The sequence below is a fragment of the Heliconius melpomene genome, chromosome 10 (genome assembly GCF_056956725.1).
Source record: "Heliconius melpomene rosina isolate 202511_hmr_F chromosome 10, ASM5695672v1, whole genome shotgun sequence".
Lineage (NCBI taxonomy): Eukaryota > Metazoa > Arthropoda > Insecta > Lepidoptera > Nymphalidae > Heliconius > Heliconius melpomene.
The window spans coordinates 15,585,749-15,605,401 of NC_140398.1; the positions used below are offsets into that span (position 1 = coordinate 15,585,749).

At 30.6% G+C, this 19,653-nt stretch overlaps 1 protein-coding gene across 9 annotated transcripts in view; it reads right to left on the reverse strand.

Annotated features, from left to right (window-relative positions):
* Positions 1-16,960, reverse strand: part of Mef2 (myocyte enhancer factor 2) — a 50,822-nt gene extending 33,862 nt beyond the window's left edge. For 4 of the 9 annotated variants that reach the window (XM_085190715.1, XM_085190713.1, XM_085190716.1 and 1 more), the window contains exon 1: positions 16,737-16,959. The gene's annotated coding sequence lies outside the window, so the exon portion shown is untranslated. Of the gene's footprint in view, positions 1-226; positions 326-16,736 lie in introns of those variants that run through there. The other 5 variants (XM_085190714.1, XM_085190712.1, XM_085190718.1 and 2 more) reach the window with 3 other exon arrangements.
* Between the last annotated feature and the right edge of the window lie 2,693 nt (positions 16,961-19,653).

The window sequence follows — 19,653 nt, forward strand, 5'->3', positions numbered from 1 at the left end:
ATTATTTTGTAACTATAAAGTGTATATCCTGATTTAGTGTTGAATAACAGTTTCGTCAAAATTTATACTTTAAATAGATAGTAAAATAAAGACATACGTCTTCTTCTTCAGATTCACGGCTAGAAATAAATTCTTCGCGTGGTAATCATCATCTTTATAGAGAAAGTAGTTAATGAGAATTAATAATATTTTTTACTAAACAAGAATAACGACTTTATGCATTCACCTTTTATAAAAATATCTACTCGCAAAAATTTCCTTTGACGTGTTCTATGAAGCATAAGAGGCTTTCTAGGTATTCCGCCGACGACGCTCAAACTGCAAAGTGGATCATATCAGAGCAAAACATACCTGGAACAAAAGGAAAATGGCGTTTAATTATAAAGGAAATAAGATTGCGACGACGCTAGAATTAAAAGTGGCTCTAAAGGAAACTCGATAGTACGGAAATGCATAGAATGATTAGGATGCATTGAAGAAAAATCCTAAACCTACTTAAATGTACACTTTTTGTTTATTTAAAAACATTGTATTGAGTTAGTGGGCTACCATACCATATTTCTACAATTGGGATTTGAACCCAAAACCCTTGCATTTAATCTAAAAACCTATATTTTATTGAGCCATAACGGCTTTAATCCTTTGTTTATTAGTTCCAACAACACACATTAAGAATATCAATTACATTTTATGAGTACCTGCATATATAAAAAAATAAACGTAACAATATAATTTACAAATACAATATATATACACGACTTAAGATATCTTGGAAGCGGTTTATAACTATGTGAATATTCTGCCATTACATTTAAACACCCATTTTAAGTGCTTTCCATATTATACTAAGCTGTCGAGTGTTTACAGCAGTAACCGCAGTTAAAACTGAATAACTTACTATCCATTTTCAAACATGGGTATCTGTCTAGACGAGAGAAGCGTGTGAGAATCATTAAATAATTCTTTATGTTTAGATAGAATTATTATTACAATTATTAATTGTAATCCTGAGGCGGAAAGTGGAGATCGGAATTTCTTAGCAATAGGTTTCTTTTACCTATCCTATTATATGCGGAATACAACATGGAACTGAAAAAATAAGTTAATTATGTCTGTTATAAAAATTTAATACCTGTATCTCTGTACTATTATAAGTATAATCTTTTTTCACATCCATTAGACATTACAAACCTCAAATTAATTATAAAATATCTATATAAATAAAAATTAATAACCAAATATCACAATCAAAACAAAACGCAAAAAAAAAAAGAAACGTCAACACAAACAAAAACAAAAGAACATGGCGGCACAACGTCAGCTAGCGTACTATCGGTCGGCCGCGTTATCACTATAGCGTAGACGATCCATTTTTAGAAATATTAATTCAGTAATAACTGTTGTACAGTAAACTATTTTTAGTGCGGCCTAGGCTAAAAATATACGGTCGCGGCGACCAATGACGCTACTTGATAATAGCAATGTGGACTCATGTAATAGAGTCGTTGACTTGTTGCAGTTTGAGCCGACTCGAGTGTTATAGGTTATCTAACAGATATGTTATAATTGTTATAAGATTTATTCGTTTCCGTTCTTATTTTTTCTAGTAAATTATTCTAAAAAGTTTATTATTTGCTATAATCCATAGTATTGGAATTGGCAAATGTTTATAATTTTACGATATTAAAAATGAATGTGCTGTGTCAACATCTTATTTTTTTTGTGATTTCAATTTTTTTTTATTACAATTCAATTTTCATTTCCTAATAGTTGTAAAATATAAAAGTGTATACACTTGCTATATAAGTGATTTAGTAATATTTTATACATAAACGTGTCAAGAGAGGTATACGGTTTTATTTTTTCGAGTATTATGTATACACATTAATTTCATAATTTACATACATTAGTAGATTAATCGATGGGTTACATAACCATTCGGCTAAGAGACGTGCTCGACGGAGCCACAAGGCCGACCTGTCGACATTGACCGTGAAGTTACAACATAGCGTATAAAAAATATATTACAGTGTTTCCGCAATTCGAGTTTCTTTAAGTAATTCTTATACAAAGTTACATAGAGGTCGAATATGCTTAGCAATCTGTGAATAAAAAAAAATAGTCTTTAATACTAAAGTAATGAATTGGGAATTGGTTACAGCTTCTAATTTTTTTTTTAACTTTAAGCAGATGGAATCTGTGAATCTATTGTTAAGTCACTGCGTTCCCATTAAGACACTTCTGTTCCCTATTTTACGCCAAATTCTTGAGGTATTGCGTGATGGAACTCTACGCCGTGCTTCTGCACCAGAGCGAGTGAATTAAATTGTGGTTATAGTATAAAACAAGTAGTTATTTACTCCATAGTAAGCAATTAGTTAGTTTTATTACTAACGATACAACTTTATTTAAATAAAACATATAGCAACGATAATATGAAAATTAAATACTTTTTTCACTTTAAAATATGTAAATGACGTTATTAAATTATGAAAAAAATATAATGTATATAATATTTTTATTGCCTAATTGTGAAAACAAGTAGTATATTATAAATGAAGCAACAATTAATTAAATATTACACCTATTGTATATCTTCATGCATGTTTTTTATTAACCTCACATATAGTATATGTATATTTATATAAGGGAATCGAATCTACAAAAACGACCTTAACCCATTTCCTACTGTACAATTTTATTAATATTTTACCAATATCCTAAGACAAAACGACCGGGAATAAGAACAATTAAAAAAATTTTTTATTACTTTTTTTTAGTTTCTTTAAGTAGTTTAAGATGTATACGAATTCCCATTTTCAACAATACAAATAACGTTTAAAAATTTAATGAGATTATTCTACGGAAAAACGTAATATTTAATAATTAATATGACATTAATATAATACATATTTATGCAGAAACAATGTGTTGATAAGAACCGGAGTGGGATAGAATTAAAGTAAACAAGTGACTGATAGTTACTTACTATCAGTAACAGTAGTAACGGCAGGTTGGTAATTTATTTTATGCTTATTATATTATAATTATAATTTTAAATAAGTGTTTTATAATTTTAAATATTTTTTGATGCTTTTTGGTATAATTAAATGGTATTTAAATGCAGTTTTAGAATGTAGTCGAGTATTTGGTCTTGCTCGAAAAGAATAAAATTAATTTAATTTAAAATAAGCGTTTTTCATAGCTTCACGCTCTATCTCGTATATGGCATGATAAGCAGAGGGAATCTAATTTTAAAACACTCCGTTCCCCACTTTCTGTTCAATTATTGAGATACTGTGTGTTGATAGATAGGTATTGAATTTTTAAAATAAACTACAGAAATAATAATAAACTTCAATATGTTGAAGATATTTTCTCGCTATACTTGTTCTTTGTACTTCTTCAACATACATATATGAAGTATGTTATATTTCTCCCACTATATTGTATTAAGAACATACGAGAAATAAAATGTATTTTAAAAGTCTGGTTGGCAGATGTGTCACGTCGGACCTTTATATGTGGTCCGGAATTTCGTTCATATGGATTCCTACAAGCTATATTATTCGATTCCACTTGTCCTCTTCTATTCTTATTATAATAGATCGAATATAATTAATATAATCATTTGAATTCAAAAAGAGTGAAGTTCATAAAACTTTATTATTATACTCATTGATTAAGTTGGGTTTAAGCCAAGTTCAAGAGCAAATTTATATTCATTTGTTTTGGTTTTGTCATCTATACATTTTGGTAATATGTGAAGAAAAAATATAATTTTATTATCCAATTGCAATTAATTATATTGCAACTATTTTTTCTTATTCTGTATAATTTTTAAATTGATCTTATAATCGATGTAATTAACATTTCTCGAGCAAAAGCCGAATACCTATAGCCATTAGTTGGAACCGTTAAACGGGTGCGGGTTGTCATTTAGTAATACAGCCTTGTTGTAACCTTCGTTATAGAATGCCTGTAGGCACATGATTCAAGACTATATGAAACTTAAAAACCAAATCTAAATTCATATTTTATAATTTAACCTTTTTTAAATTTATAGTATTATTTGATTAGTATTAGTTATTGTGTTTTTTTTATTTTTAGTAATCTATATATATAAAATCGAAAGGTCACTCACTCATCACGAAATCTCAGAAACTACATGTGCTAGGAATCTCAAATTTTGTATAGGAGTTACTTATAGGACGTAGGTGCTCGCTAAGACGGGAATTTGCAATATTCGACTTTTTTGGGGTTGAAAGTTTGTATGAAACTTCGTTACTACAAATGTTAGGAGTTTCAAATTTTGCATGGACGTCACTTATAGGACGTAGGTAGTCATGGAGACAAATGAATAATAACGTAGTTTACGCAGGCGAAGCCGCGGGCGGGCCGCTTGTATTTTTATATAAATCAACGTTGGCGCTAAAAGTATATTTAATATATACCATATTAGTATTAATAAATATTAATATATTAATATTTAATATATTATTTAGTAGAATTTTGGTATACCAATACCTTTTTAAGCATTTTTCTTTTATATAAATCAGGAGGTTGTATGTAATAAACGAAACAGTGGTTATGCAAAAAATTTCAATAATATTGTTCTTAGTGAATTTTCTTTTTAGAAAAAAACATATTTTATTATGTATAATTTAAAATTACTTAAGTATATCACGTTTAACCTGTAATAAACTGTAAAATTCAACATTATTTTGTGAATGCCTTGCGGTTTTGTGCATTTTAATTATTTACTTTCACTATTACATCATTGATTAACCATGATTGTTGTTTTAAATTTTTTCACTAAAATGAGTGAGTCACATGAGTAGGTATTATTATACATAACTGGAGTTTTACATAATTTGTAAATATTTTTAATTACATATTATATTTTAACTCCTAATATAATTCGTTATTAAAAAACTCTCGACTTTCCACGATAACCTAATGTAATATTATAGAGCTACAGGATTTCGTTGCGTTTTAATAACAAAAGCCTCCAGTCAAGATTTATTGTAATTTATTGAATGGAAGTATCGATTTCACTATACCTACCAAAAAATTACAATTCTCAAACATTTCTTTAATTGTAATGAAAATTGACAAGTTGATAAGTAAATAATAGTCGCCCTATTCCAATTAGAATATTGAAATATGATATTAGTTTGGCGGTTTCATATATATTATACTAAGGTATAATGTACCAAATATTATAGAGATATTGAACGCAACTCGTGGCGCAGTAGTACAACGTTTCACTGTAAATGGTTCGATAGTTTTGAGTTCGATCTCGATTCGACACTTCGACATATTCAAATTCGGTTGGAAAACGAAGGAAAAGCAACCTTCTTCTCGGTTACCATAGAAGTATTTCTGCTATTATAATTAAAACAAAAGATCCTTCAAATTAAACTCAAAAAACGTTTGAAATAATTATTATTGTAAATATAATTTATTCGTTTCGCATAAATATATAATATTTTAACCTTCTAATTTTAGAAACAAGGATTCAACCAAATTATAAGTGTTAAAAATAGCTGTTCCACATATAAAACTGTCGACAATTGTTAGTATGAGATGCTTTGTACCAATTAACAAAAATGATTAAGATTATTAACATTAATCTACGTAGGACGGGTGGCGCCGCTGCGAGACAGCCTCTATACAATTCACTACATTGTAAATTCTTTTTTGCGGACGTGAAATGGAATTTTAATTTTGTTTTGAGGACTTCTATAGAGTTACAATGTAGGAAATTGATATTAACATAGCGATGTGTGTATTTAAGCATAGGATTGTGAGTTACTGTTTTTAATATGTGAGAAAACACTATGAGAGACCGTTTTGGTGCAGGGTCACAAGTGGGCGACATTTGTGGGTTCGATTCCCACGCAATGCCTGAAGAATTCGGTGAAAAGTGAGGAATGATAGTATCTTAACGGAAACGTAGTGTCCAAACATTAGGATCCCAGGTTTCCTCTGCTTACACTGCTATATACTAGATAATGTTTAGTCTCCTAATAAAATAATTAAATTTATATATTATACTGAAGTTATATAATACATTTGCAACTTCGCTAAAACCAGCGTTGCTCTTAAATAAGAATTAACGAGAAACGAGTTTAAATGCATTAACAGTTTTACTTTACAACTTGTTATTTAAAAAAAATGTCTACACATGTATGCGAGTATGACATAATACAGATTACGTTAAAAATTACGTAATAGATAAATACTTATCTTCATTATAATCATTTTAGTACAATTATCAATGTTAATTTGGGTATTTAAGGTTGTAATAGCCTAGTAAAAGTACCTAAAAATGCCTATTCTAACCATAAAAAAATATTAACAAATTTTATTTAAAAATATTCCATATTTCTAGGTTTTCAGTGATTATTTTTTACTAAATTAAACATTTTTCCTAATCTAAAATAAATACCCAAAACTATCACAATTAAATATATCTAATTGTAAATTATTATGATTAGATCTTGATATATTAAACATTAATTGGATAGAGCGGAAAATTACGTAGTTGTCACAGCACACCTACCATATTGTTTTATGAAGAGATAACCGCTCAGTGTATATCTATTATAAGCAAATTTACTAATTTTATTAGCAAATATACAGATATTTTAGAAGATTGATTGGACCAAGAGCAGTGTTAAATTACGAAAATACTCCGCATTGCATTTTCCTTTTAGAGTGTTTCAATTCTAAATAATCCACTTCAATGAGATGAGCTTTTAGGCGAAACGCTTAATCCTAAAAAAAGTGAAAGAATTACGACGGAAAGAAAAGAAATATTTCTATTTAAAAAGAAGAGAGTACATTACGATATATTTGAAACAGATGAAGCGAACAATAGTGATAGAGTAATTATATTTCACATAATAAATGCACCGCTCGCAACGGCAGCTACTGCGTCACAGTCAAGGTTGAGACGCGAGGAAGTGGGTTGACAATGCGCGCGCGCCGATTTCGCAACACTTTACGCTACGCCAAAGTAGGAAGTCTACGGTTATCTTGACATTTAGCTATCATAGACTATATAGAGTGTATAGTATTTAGGTGCACAGGTACATGAATGAAATAAACATCGTAAAATTCATTTTGTAAAATTCAGTAAATCTGATATTTCGATGCTTCCTCATTGCATATAAGATTTGGTATGTTAATGATTCTAAGATGAAAGGAAATGCTTAAAAATTATATAATAAAGTATTAAATTTTTTTTCATTATTATAGCACCATTTAATTATTATTTATTAGGCTCACGTAAATTTTGCAGTGTTGGTAATATGAACACAAATGTGAGGTCACTAGCACATAATAAGTAATGATTAGAATAAATTATTTACAAGTAAATTAGCATTAGTATTGTTTAATCTATGAAAATCTAAAAAGCCTTCATGACTATAGCAAATATATGCAATACGATAATATTTCGTAATACTAACTAAAACAAACGCTACAATTTTTTTTAACTGTCGCTTTTATCTATCAATGTCAAATTTTATCTGTGCATGACGTCAACCAATATTTGTACTAAGGTTGATATACGATAATCGGGCGATATACATTGATATGTCATGTTATCGATAAGTATTTCTAATCACGAATTTTATACCGTCAATTTGGCCGAATAAAATTCTAATTAGATTATTAGAAGGAAGTGGTTATTGAAATGTGAAGATTGTAAAAGTAATTGTGATACCAATTTAGTACAAACAATACATTTTCATATTTTATAAATAATCTTTTTTTTACAACGGTAATAAAAAAAACAAATGAAAAATTGTTTTTTATTTTTTTTAAATTACTCTTAAATAAGTGTCACAGAACAATAATATAGCAAAATTATAACTAATATTATACCTGAGGCACGTAAGTGGTTACAAACATACACTACCGTGGGAGCGGACATAGGTTTTGAATTTCAAAATGCCACTTTGTCCACAAGTTTGTGACACTTTTAATTCTTTACTGTAAATTATCGAGCAGTTATTAGACTTTGCAAGTGAATTACTATATGTTAATTACTAATAAATTACTATATAATATTACATGCCATGACGGCGTTTTTATAACATATAACAAGCTAGATACTTAGAGGGAACTTAGTGAGAAGACACTCCGTTCTGCGTCATCGATCACATTTAATTAAAATTTATCAAATTATCATAATAAAACTATATTTTTCTTATTCAAAACAAATACTATAAAAATAAAAGTTTCCAGACGCCAAGTGACAAATCGTGATCGTTTTAAATAAAATATTTATTTCTACTGTCATGGCAACAGGCAATTACGAGGCTGACATTGAAAACGCACGAGCTACCTTCAGTTCAGTTTCAGGAGGTTTTTTTGGGGCAGCCATCGATCCCATGGAAACGAGGTCGAGCCTTCCCCCTTGACCTTGAAACGACGCACGAGCGCAAGAACGGAGTTCTTCATTCACTGGTAAGCGTTTATTTTCTATGTACATTTTAATTATATAAAAGTAGTTTTTATCTGCGGTCAAATGGTAAATGAATGAATGGAAACTATTAAGAGTCGTTTATTACATATAAATAATTAACGGGATTATTAATATTATAGAATACCTAACTGGGGAACGGAAGTATTTTAACACTTCCCAGGTTCCCTCTGCCTATTTTGCTACGAGTGGGATATAGCGTGTAGCTAAAAATTAATAACCTACTTATGTAAAATGCTTATCTGAGACATCGTTTCTTAAAAAATTGTAATGTGTAGGTATATTTTTTAAAATAGGTAAAACATTTATGCGATGGTCATTGGTTCAAATTAGACCTAAAGATCAAATTCCATGATATCTATGATAAAAAAAACAAAAACGAGTGCCAATATAAAAAATTGTATTACGCTATTGTTAAGACTAATAAAAAAAAATAGTTGCCTCATAAAGTCTAGGGAAGTAGTTGCCCATATACAATAATATTGAAAATAATAATTATCAGTAAAATTAAATTCTGTTATTTTGCATAATTAGCAATGAAGAGCTCGCTATTTAACATAATACTCTTTTATTTATGGCCTATAAAACAGTATAATCTATTTATTTATTGAATCAACGATAAACAGATAATATGAATAGTTATAAACACTTGTTATATCATGCCTGTATTATTAATATATTAAAACAGTTGTGTTTATATTAATATAAGTAATAATAATTTATAAAGAACTCTTTAAAGGAATATTTGATAAGCATGAAGGCCTTGGTTTATTAAATGAATGCGAATTTGTTATAAAAAAACAGCCTTGTGGCTTTTTTCGCATATCGGCGTAGGCATAGAGAACCGAACGCTAACACACTCTGTTGTCCACTTTTTTCCGCCATCATAAGTGGCGGAACTCAACGTCGCGCTTTTACTTGACTTGATTCTCGAGGAAATTGATATAATTAAATTTAATCATCTTTCCTCCGAGAGACTCGATGTTAACCAACTGTGCCAAGACTTTATAGAGTACTATAATTTTGGAAGATAGATACATTTTATTAACATATTAAGTAATTAGAATTCAGTATTATGTTAAATACTATACGTAGGGATATAAAAAAACCATAAAACCTGCTGTACAAATATTATTATAAAATAATATGATAATTTAGTATATATTTCACAATTGCTATGCAAAAACGTGTACGATAATTATGAGAACAACAAGGATTTGTTTTTTGTGTTATGTCTTAAAATTTATGTGGTTTCTCTATAAAAATTAAGAAAATTAAGTAAAATATTAAATTGTTAGTTGACTTGTTATTGTGACTTCAACTGTTTAGATTTTGTATTAAAAATTAAAAAAAAACATATAAAATAAAAAAAAAAACGTTATTTACGGTTATTAGAAGTGAAAAAATAAAATATATGTATTTCCATACATTGTCTATAAATTCCAAGTTATTTTAATATTATTAATTCATAATTCCATTATTTTTTATGTTTTTAGTAAGCTATCATAAGCTTAATAAAATAAAAATAGCTTACAAAATATTAATATTTGTATTTATACAAAATACGCATGCCATATGTACATATTTCTTTTCGAGGTATGCCAGCTACTAGGTGACGTAATGTGATAGTGATACAGTCAATATTTGATATGCCGTAGCCCATTAGTAGCGATAAGCCAAGTTCACTAATGAATAGATGAAACATACGTGCTAACTTAAACAAGTAGTCGTACAGTCGGCTGGTAGTCATAAGACAAGGTGCTTTTTATGCAAAAATAAATAAAAAGTTTTTTTTTTTGCCATCATTTTGTTTATCTCTACAATTCTATTATAAAATTAGCGAATTTTATTTAAAAAAATCGATTTTTTTTAAATTATTTTAATTACATTATTAATTGTTATGTCATGTTATCAATAACTATAACCCAAATAAAAGAAATTTGTGTTTACATATATTTAAAACATATCTATTTATTTAATGAGAGACATAAATATAGTTTGATAGTCAATAACTGACAATAAAGCGATGATAACGTCGACTGGAAAGAACTTTTCGTTTCACTTTACATAGCAAAATATGCATATACTGTTTTACTGATATAATTGTTAACTGCTGGCGTCTGTAAGTAATTAAGAAACTATTTTATCTTTTTATTTGATAGTAAGACACATAAAGTATAAATTCGTTGTAGTAACTATACTATTATAATAGTAATTCGTTTATGATGAAAAAAATATTAGTTTTTTATACCTTCATAAGACTCTACGTTCTCCACTTTCCGTCAAATTTCGAGACCTCGCGTGTAAGGTGGCGAATTTCGGAATCAAACCCACAACCATAGCGTTTACAATCAAACGCTGAGCCGCTGTGCCACGGCGGTCTCATTGTTTTGCTAAATTTTTTATTATCATTTGCTGATAATTTATCTCAAAAATAAAAAGAAACCAGTCTTAGGCATGACAATGCAATGATTTCAACATTTCCATATTAAATAGCGAAGTGAGAGAAAAAGTAATAAATATTTTCTTTCTTCATATTCATATTGCGTACGTTCGTTTTTCTTTTATTTATATTCATCGTATATTCTCCAAAGAAACTTAACAATACACTGACTTGAATCGGACCAAAAAAAAATTACTATATAATAAATTATACATATGAATTAAAACTGAACTAACTACTCATTAACTTAATTAAATTCGTATTTTACTATACAGTATACATTACAAATTTAAAGCATATTATAATTTTTAAATTGTTTTAACATTTGCGAGCGACGGCACAGTGGTAGGGGAAAACGACAGAAGGTTATCAGCGTTGATAACAGCTCATCCATCACTCGTATCTATTACAATGCCTCGGGACTCTGTTGTGTGCGGAATATTTTGAATTTACTTAACATGCCTATAGAAGGTGCCTATCAGTAATGACGTGAAGATCTTCTCCAGTTTCCATTTTTTTTAAGATCTCTTGAAAATGTCTTTTTTTTCTGTTTTTAGAGTTCGTTGTGTGTATGGTTTTTTTTTTGTTTTTCTTATTTTTTTACACTGAACTAATTGTCATCACAAGGTGTATTGAATACTTTTATTTGCAGCTTCTCGCCATGTATTTTTCCCGTTGCAGGCGCATAGCAGGAAATGCAGAGAAATCTGGAATTATAGTTTTTAGAACTTTTTTCTTTCTTCCACACTTCCAATTTCCGCTCAAGCCTTCTTACTAGATTAGAGTGGGAATCGAACCAACAACCATCATGTTTATAGTGGCACGCTTATGTCCCTGTGCGATGGAGGCCTCACCATCCGTCAACGTCCTATGCCTTTGCAAAAATATATATAATTTATTAAGTATGATTGTCTGTGCGGTACATTCAAGTAAGTATATATTAATTACAAAATAAAATATAATAAATAAATAGGTTTATGCACACTGTGTAATCTAATCAACTATCAGCATAAGAGTGTAATTTATAATCACTTATCGTATAAATCAGCAAAAACAACACCAAGTTAGAGGCGTAACTTGTAATTCGCAGTTTTAGCTTAATAATTAACAATTAAATTTGCATTTTTATATGTTCTTTTGGTTTTTTTCACGCAAATTCTTATTGTTTTTACTGTAGATGTATACTTGAATATTTTATAATTTTATTGTTAAATAAAGAACTTCCTCAGTTAAAAATGTTGATTTCTTGTATAATAACTATTTCTTCGTTAAAAATATACCATAAATTATATGACAATTTAATTATAATTAGTTTTAGCGTAATTACTGTAATGATATTGTGTTTAAAAAAGGTAATTTTTCAATTCCTTCAGTTTGTATATATCGCTTTCTTTACAGAATTAGATTGACGGGCGACTGAAACGGGAGATATTCGGTAGAGCGCGTCCGCCCACACTGAAAAATTCGTCTAAATTACATTAAGGAAAAAGATACGATACCTTAGAAACAAGTTACAGCGTGATATTTCAGTATTGATAATAGTTGTATAACATTGATAATGTACCTATCTTTTATGAAAATGTGTTAATTTTAATATCATTTTAATATGATTGTATATAATTATTTTAATCATTTAAAATCGAAGATTATTAATCTAAATAATTATTTTCGAGAAAAAGAAACATTATTTTAGTTTTAGAAAATTATATATTATAGTATATTCAAAAGCACTTATCGAACACTTAAATAATTTATTCTGGTTACATATTAGCTGGTGTTTGGAGCATACGTTTAAAATGTCAATGAATGTATCCAGACAGTCAACCGGAAGACGAAACCAGAGGGCGATAAACAGACAGACAATGTGCAAAAATGTTTAAGTATTCCACGTGAACGATGTGAGATTGTTCGAGCCTCCGTCGTTACGCAATAACTCGTGACTGTTATTACGATCCACTTAGATTTCATTCGGTGCAACTCTTATCAATATATTAAGGGATTTGAGACTCTCTCTGTCGTTGATAAGGTCACAAATTGAATAACACGAGATACGATCGCTTCCTTATTCAAATTAATAGTGAACACGCTCTTTCCTGCACTTTTCGTATGTATTATCACTGAATTGGACATGTCAAATGAATATTTATAAGAAAAGTTGTAATAGACGAAAAATTTGATGTTTCTTTATTTTTTCGTTTACTTTTGCATATTGCATAATTATAGTGTTTATTAACATGTAGAATAATTATACATGTTAATAAACACTATAATTATGTTGTTATAAAAAAAACACTGTTCAAAACATTTTTTTTAAATATATTTAGGTAGATAGAAAAGGCAACAGTATAGTCGGCCGTATGTAAAAAAGAAAAACAGTAAGTCTTGAAGACGACCCGATATCTCACAATGGTGCAAAAAAGTCCGTGCACAGCACATGTGCGCTCACACGCAACGGCAAAAAAAATAAAGCGTTACTATCTTGTTTTTGAAGCAAGTTTCCATACAGTATAATGATTTCATATATTTCTTTTAATTTTTTTTGTAATTACTAATGATTTTTATTGATGATTATGGGTTCTATATCAGCTTGGGATTACATGCATACCTATATTTTATTAAAATGATTTTCGTTTCGAGTGTTATAAAATATAATTGCCCCAAGAATATCTTCTCTTCTCTCTGTCTACCACGAGATACGTACATAAACAACAATTTCTTATATTTCAGAAACCTCACCTCTCCAAGGTCCTGGGCCTTCTGACCAAGACCTGTTTTCTCTTTGCTTTTTCTTTATTATTTTATATGAATATCTACGCAAGTGACATTACTCTGGGACAACCTGCGCAATTAAACCTTTATTACGCTTAACCCTTGCTCGGACTGAAACTGGTTTAATCACTTATATCATTTTGAGATAACACGGCCATTTTTGAGTACACTCCTATTTGTATATAATGTGGCTAAACTATTATGTTTTCTTTTTCTATAAAAATAAAAAAAACAAACAAATGGAATTAGGTAAGATAGAGTGATTCAACACTAAGTTCTTCTAGTATAATTCTCATAACATGGCAAATACATGAAAACAAATCACTATCTTTAGAAACCGGCGGAAAGTGAGAAACGGAAGTGTCTTAATGGAAATGGAGTAATTTAACACTAGGTAATAATAAATTAATTTTATACAAGGTTTTTGGAACATTAGGCCGTCTATAAAACAAAACACATAATGGAAATAAATTTTAATACAATCAAGGGTGATAAAATTCCGCACATTGATGTTAAGATACGAGTTTCACGAATTATATTAATATTAATTAATTTATAAATTCAGCGTGGAGGTCGATAATGCTGAGAAGCAACTTCCGATATTTATTTTATTATTATTTTGTATGTAAAATGATAAGACGTCATTAATTTCTTGTTTTAATTTGTTTCGAGGTCTGCAAAAACAATTATAAAATAAAATTACCTATGAGTTTGTTTAATTTTTTAGTTTTACAAGAAACTTCGTTCCTTAGGCATCGCATAAAGAGACATAGCGTTTTTAATGGCGGTGCACAACGCCGCGTTTGGTCTCATTATCAGAGCGAGGTATTGTTAATAATTTATGACCCTGAGTGGTAATTGAACTCACAACTGATATGTTTTTAGTAATACTCTGTGCCGTAACGGCCTTATTGTTGTTGTTTTTTTTTATTATTGTTATACTATTATCATTAATGTATTTTAAACTGTTGAATTTAATGGAAAACTTGGTTGAGCAATTTATTACTGGTTATCACCGGTTTTCACATATAAACCTAATTGGAGCAAATACTTACAATAAATGCAAACAAGAGCCATATGTTCTTGAAGACAAACAGAAATGCTTGGACTCTACATTTTTTTAATCTATACATATAATAAAAATGTTCCTGATTGCTGTCTGTACATCGAAGATATGTAAAAAGAATTATTATTAGTGTAATTTTCACTACTGTATTTTATCAAGTACCTAAATATTTATTTTTTTACTTTATTTTATTTCAAATAGTTCATAAAATAAGGTTAGTTCATTTCGATGAAGTTTCAGGCATAGCCACTAAGTAAGCTAGTATAGTAAAACATTCTTGAACCATTACTTATAATTGCTGATAGCAGAAGAAATAAAGGAATTCATCATCACATATCGCGACCACAGTGAATTGTAGGGCAGGTCATGGCTGAATGCGCAAGCGCAAACGGATGTGCATACGATAATTTATTATCTAAATTTTTTGTTGTTTATTTGTTACAGAAGCTGTGAAAGTCCATTTTTAATTTTTCTAGAACATTCTAGAACAAAACTAGAAAAATAAACATCAATCAATTATATTTATTTATATGTTTTGTATGTTGTTTGTTACACTTGTGTAACATCTCAAGCGGTAGAAACATTCGATTGATTATTATCGTCATGTTAGTAGTATACACTCGTCTGGCTACACAAGTACCAGGCGAGCAGCGGATCGCGGCGGTGTCACGTTACGCGGTGGCTGTTGACACCAGCGCCTGATTAATATTTATGATACGACTGAGCATCTCGCATGGCCGGTTAGTTCGATGCGAATTGATTCTATCTCGCTCGCACCCACGCTGTTTAATATAGGTGAGAAAGAGACCGCAAATTATACGCCAACCGCCTCTTCATACACACTTGTGTAAGTGCGAATGAGAATCCCAAATCTTCTTAATTTTTGTATAGTTTTTTTATTGTTTTTCTTTTAACTTGCAACAAATATTGAAGACAGTTATATTTTTTGTAAAATAATTAAATTAAATAAGAGCTCTTTCCAGTTATATTAATAATACGAAAACATAAAATAAATTATTACCATTTTATAAGAAAATTTAAAAGATTTACGCAACAAAAGTAAACTTTAGGTGTTATATTAAAAAGTGCAGAAGCAGAGAAGGGCACCTCGAACCTGACCGTATCGAGGTGACCTAACCGGACAGACTTGACTGACACACTACAAATCAGCAGCCTATATTACCTACATATGGGTAGTAGAGTAGGACGGTCGCAAACAACCTTTTTTCTTTAAATTTTATTGTACAATTATTTAATTCTTCGAATAAATATTATATTTTTCCTCTTGAGATAAACAACTAATGAATTTTCTAAGTAAATTAAACCAGTAAATGTTTAGAAACCTTAGACCGAATGAATTAGTCATTAATTGTTATTACTCATTAAACTAGAGACGTATGTTATTTATTTATAAACAAAAGTTATTACGTTCTTTAAATTATTTAATATTATTTTTTAATATAAAATAAAATAAAGAATAAATAAATATTATTATTTAAAATAATACAAAATTGTTTAGTAACAATCTGAATATTAAACATCGTTATCATTGTGTTCTCGAGCACACCATTATCGTTGTTTGTCTGAATATTTTCCGTGAGCTCGTGCGCCTCCAGCGCCGGCCGGCATTCGCGACAGCGTCTCAAGGTCACGTTATCAAGCTGTCGCCAGCCAAACCCACCAGCGTCGCCACCAGCCACCGAGACCCACAGACCACAGTAATTACCTACAAACAGTTCTAGCACACGATTCATTTAACCGCAATTACGCGACACTAGTCGCCTTACAGGAACTCGCCAATCTGGACCTCCGCAATCTTCATTGGCCAGGAGCGAGTGCGCGCGAGTGCGATACCGCAGTAATGTTTCAAATCAAATTAGTGTTGTTTACATTTTATAAATAGAGCACGTTCACGTGGCGCCGCAGCTAGATAAGAGTGCAACGACTCTACCATCACTCACCGTTCGCTGCTAACATCCTCCGCGATACAAAGAGAGTTTCTCCGTCACACTGACACTCGAGCGGGAACTAAAGCACTCACAAACGGCGCACTAAGTTGAGCGACACACGCGAGGACTGCACGGCGCGACACCCACGACTAGAATGCGGGCGAGACGGACGCGGGGCGCGGGGGAGGCGGCGGCGACACTCGGCTCGTACGAAGGCGCGGCGACTGGCGCTGCGGCCGGGCGCGCGGGCTCTCCCCCCCATTGGTCGGCCGCGCCGTGACGTCACACCGGCCAGCCAATGACCGCGCGGCCAATGCTTCTCCGGGCGCCCGCCAGGGGCGCTGGCGTTACGAAACTCGCCCGCCCTACAGAGCTTTCTTCAGCTTGGGCGTGTGCTTTTACGGGCGGCAAACGCCGGGAAAGTGACATTTTGAAATCAAATACGACCAACGAATGGTTTTATCTGCGTATCATATTTAGATGACTATTAACTTATTATATTGTTCTTGTATTCTTAATCTTATCTGATAGAACGTCTGTTACTCTTATGATGTTTGTTGGGTAGTTGCCAGTTAAGGTGAATATACCTATTCAGTAGATAAACATAATAATAAATCACCGTTGAAAGCAAATTGACGGTGTCATCGGAAACAAGAATGATGTACAGCTTATGAGAATTGATTATAGAATATTATACGACTTAACTATGTTTAGTTAATAATACACTTTTAATACAAATACACTTTTTATTACAAAATGTTCTTGTTACAATATAAATGTACCAGAGTGTATCGAAAACAAATTAAGAGCGAAAGACTAATACGTAGAGCTACATCATTAGAGTGAGCTGTAAACAAAACCCTCAGTCGTGCCCCAGGGAGCGACAGCTGTCCCCAAGCCTCAGTGTTGCCATTAAACACCCACGACGGATTTTACATCTATTTTTTTTCACGTAAATACAACCTTAATACAGTGTCTTTAAAGTCATTTGTTCATTGATAAGAAGAAAAATCCCGAATTTCTTGAAGAGGCTACGAAATACGTGATGGGAAACGAACTCTAATCGTTCTAACGCATAATTTATTTTTGATAAATCCAGTTAATACAGGAAATGTATTATACGTTTACGTAAAATATATAGAGAAGTGAAACAGTTTGTAAAGGAAATATTAACAATGTTGATGAGTCTGTTGATTATTCACGCTTTTATGAAGTATTGTGTTAAAAAATATTACAGTACAAATTGAAAATATTGTTTATTTCTAGATATATATTATATATTCATAGTAAAAGTCTAAATATCTTGCGTCTACCTTCTACCTACAGAGGGAACCTACTATTTAGATACTTCGTTTCCCACTTTCTGTGCCATTTTTGAGATATTGCGCGATAAGAAACCCAAGGTCCCGACTTGCCTCCTTTCCAGCGCGAAGAAATGAAAATAATTTATCCCCAAGTGGGAATCGAATTCATATATAATTTTAATATTATAATTGATTTGAGACCGTCACGTCATGGCACAGAGGTAGAAAGCGTGCGACTGTAAACGGGTGTGGGTTCGATAGGCGAAATATTTAATATTTTCAATTCTTCGCTCTAGTTACGAGGCAAAGCGCGGCGTTGAGTACCACCACTCAACACGCAGTGCTTAAGGAATTCGGCGGAAAATAGGAAACAGAAGTGCCTTACGTTTTAGTGTTACATTAATATATTAAAATATATCGATTCAAGTACTTGAAACAACGGTAAGGCCCAAGGCCACGGTTTTATAAACAATAAACATCCGAATTGTGAATCATTATATGCATCATAATATTGCTTTGGACACGAAACCTCTTTTTATTCTAAGAACGAAAAATACTGATTTGTCTTTCTTTTTTCTGTTTAATTTATTCAGATTCCATGCGATTTCTTTTCGTTTTAATGATATTATTTAAATAAATAAATTTAACGTACATCAAGCAGAAGTTAAACCCATAATCTTCGTATACAATAAGATAGACGTTTTGCATTTTTTTTTGGAAAATTTATATACAAAAACATTTTTAGGTTTCCGCTCATCGAAAGAAAAAACAACGGAATGCTTATGGGATCTCTTTGTTGTCTGTTTGTTCGTCTCTCAAAAGCACTTTTTGTAAAGATCGCATGGAGGTAAGGAAAGGATAGGAGATATGAAAAAAAACTTTGATAGAGAATTTGAATATCAATATAATAGAAAAAAAATATTTAGAACTAAATCAAATATATGAAGACAGAATGTGTGAGAATGTATTGTAGAGAGAAAATAAAAGTAGGTAATTTCGTGTGTATTTTAGTGTTTTATTGTATATATAATTTTATATATAATTAAGTAAAGTATTTTATATATATATATTTTTTTGTATATAAGTTATTGTATATTTTAGTGTTTTTTTGTATTAAATTTTAAATATAAAGTATACAGTTAAAACCCTACAAATTATAGCTCTGCATTTTGTTGAATACGAGTGTTATCTTCTGCTACTTTATTAAAATCAATTCATCAATCAAATACAAGTACTTGTACTATTGAACCACGAATAGCGCCTGAACCTTGCGACCCAAGTGTGGGGTTCAGGGACTTTTTACAATTCAAATTCAAAATAAAAACATCGCTTCAAAAAGATGGACGAAAAAGTGTGGCGGAGAGTTGGGAGCGGAGTGTTTTAACACTAGGTTTCTTTCTTATGTCAACACTCCTACGTATAGGATACAGCGAGATACTGAAAGAAAAGAGTACCTACTATAAGTTAACTTAAGTCAAGGCTTAAAATATCAAATATATTATATTATTCCGCGATATAACTATGTTGCATATTATTAACGATTTGTCAAGATTCTACAACGATAACTATCCAGATAACAAAAGATATATCTTAAAAATTATGTATACGCACCCTAATACACAAAT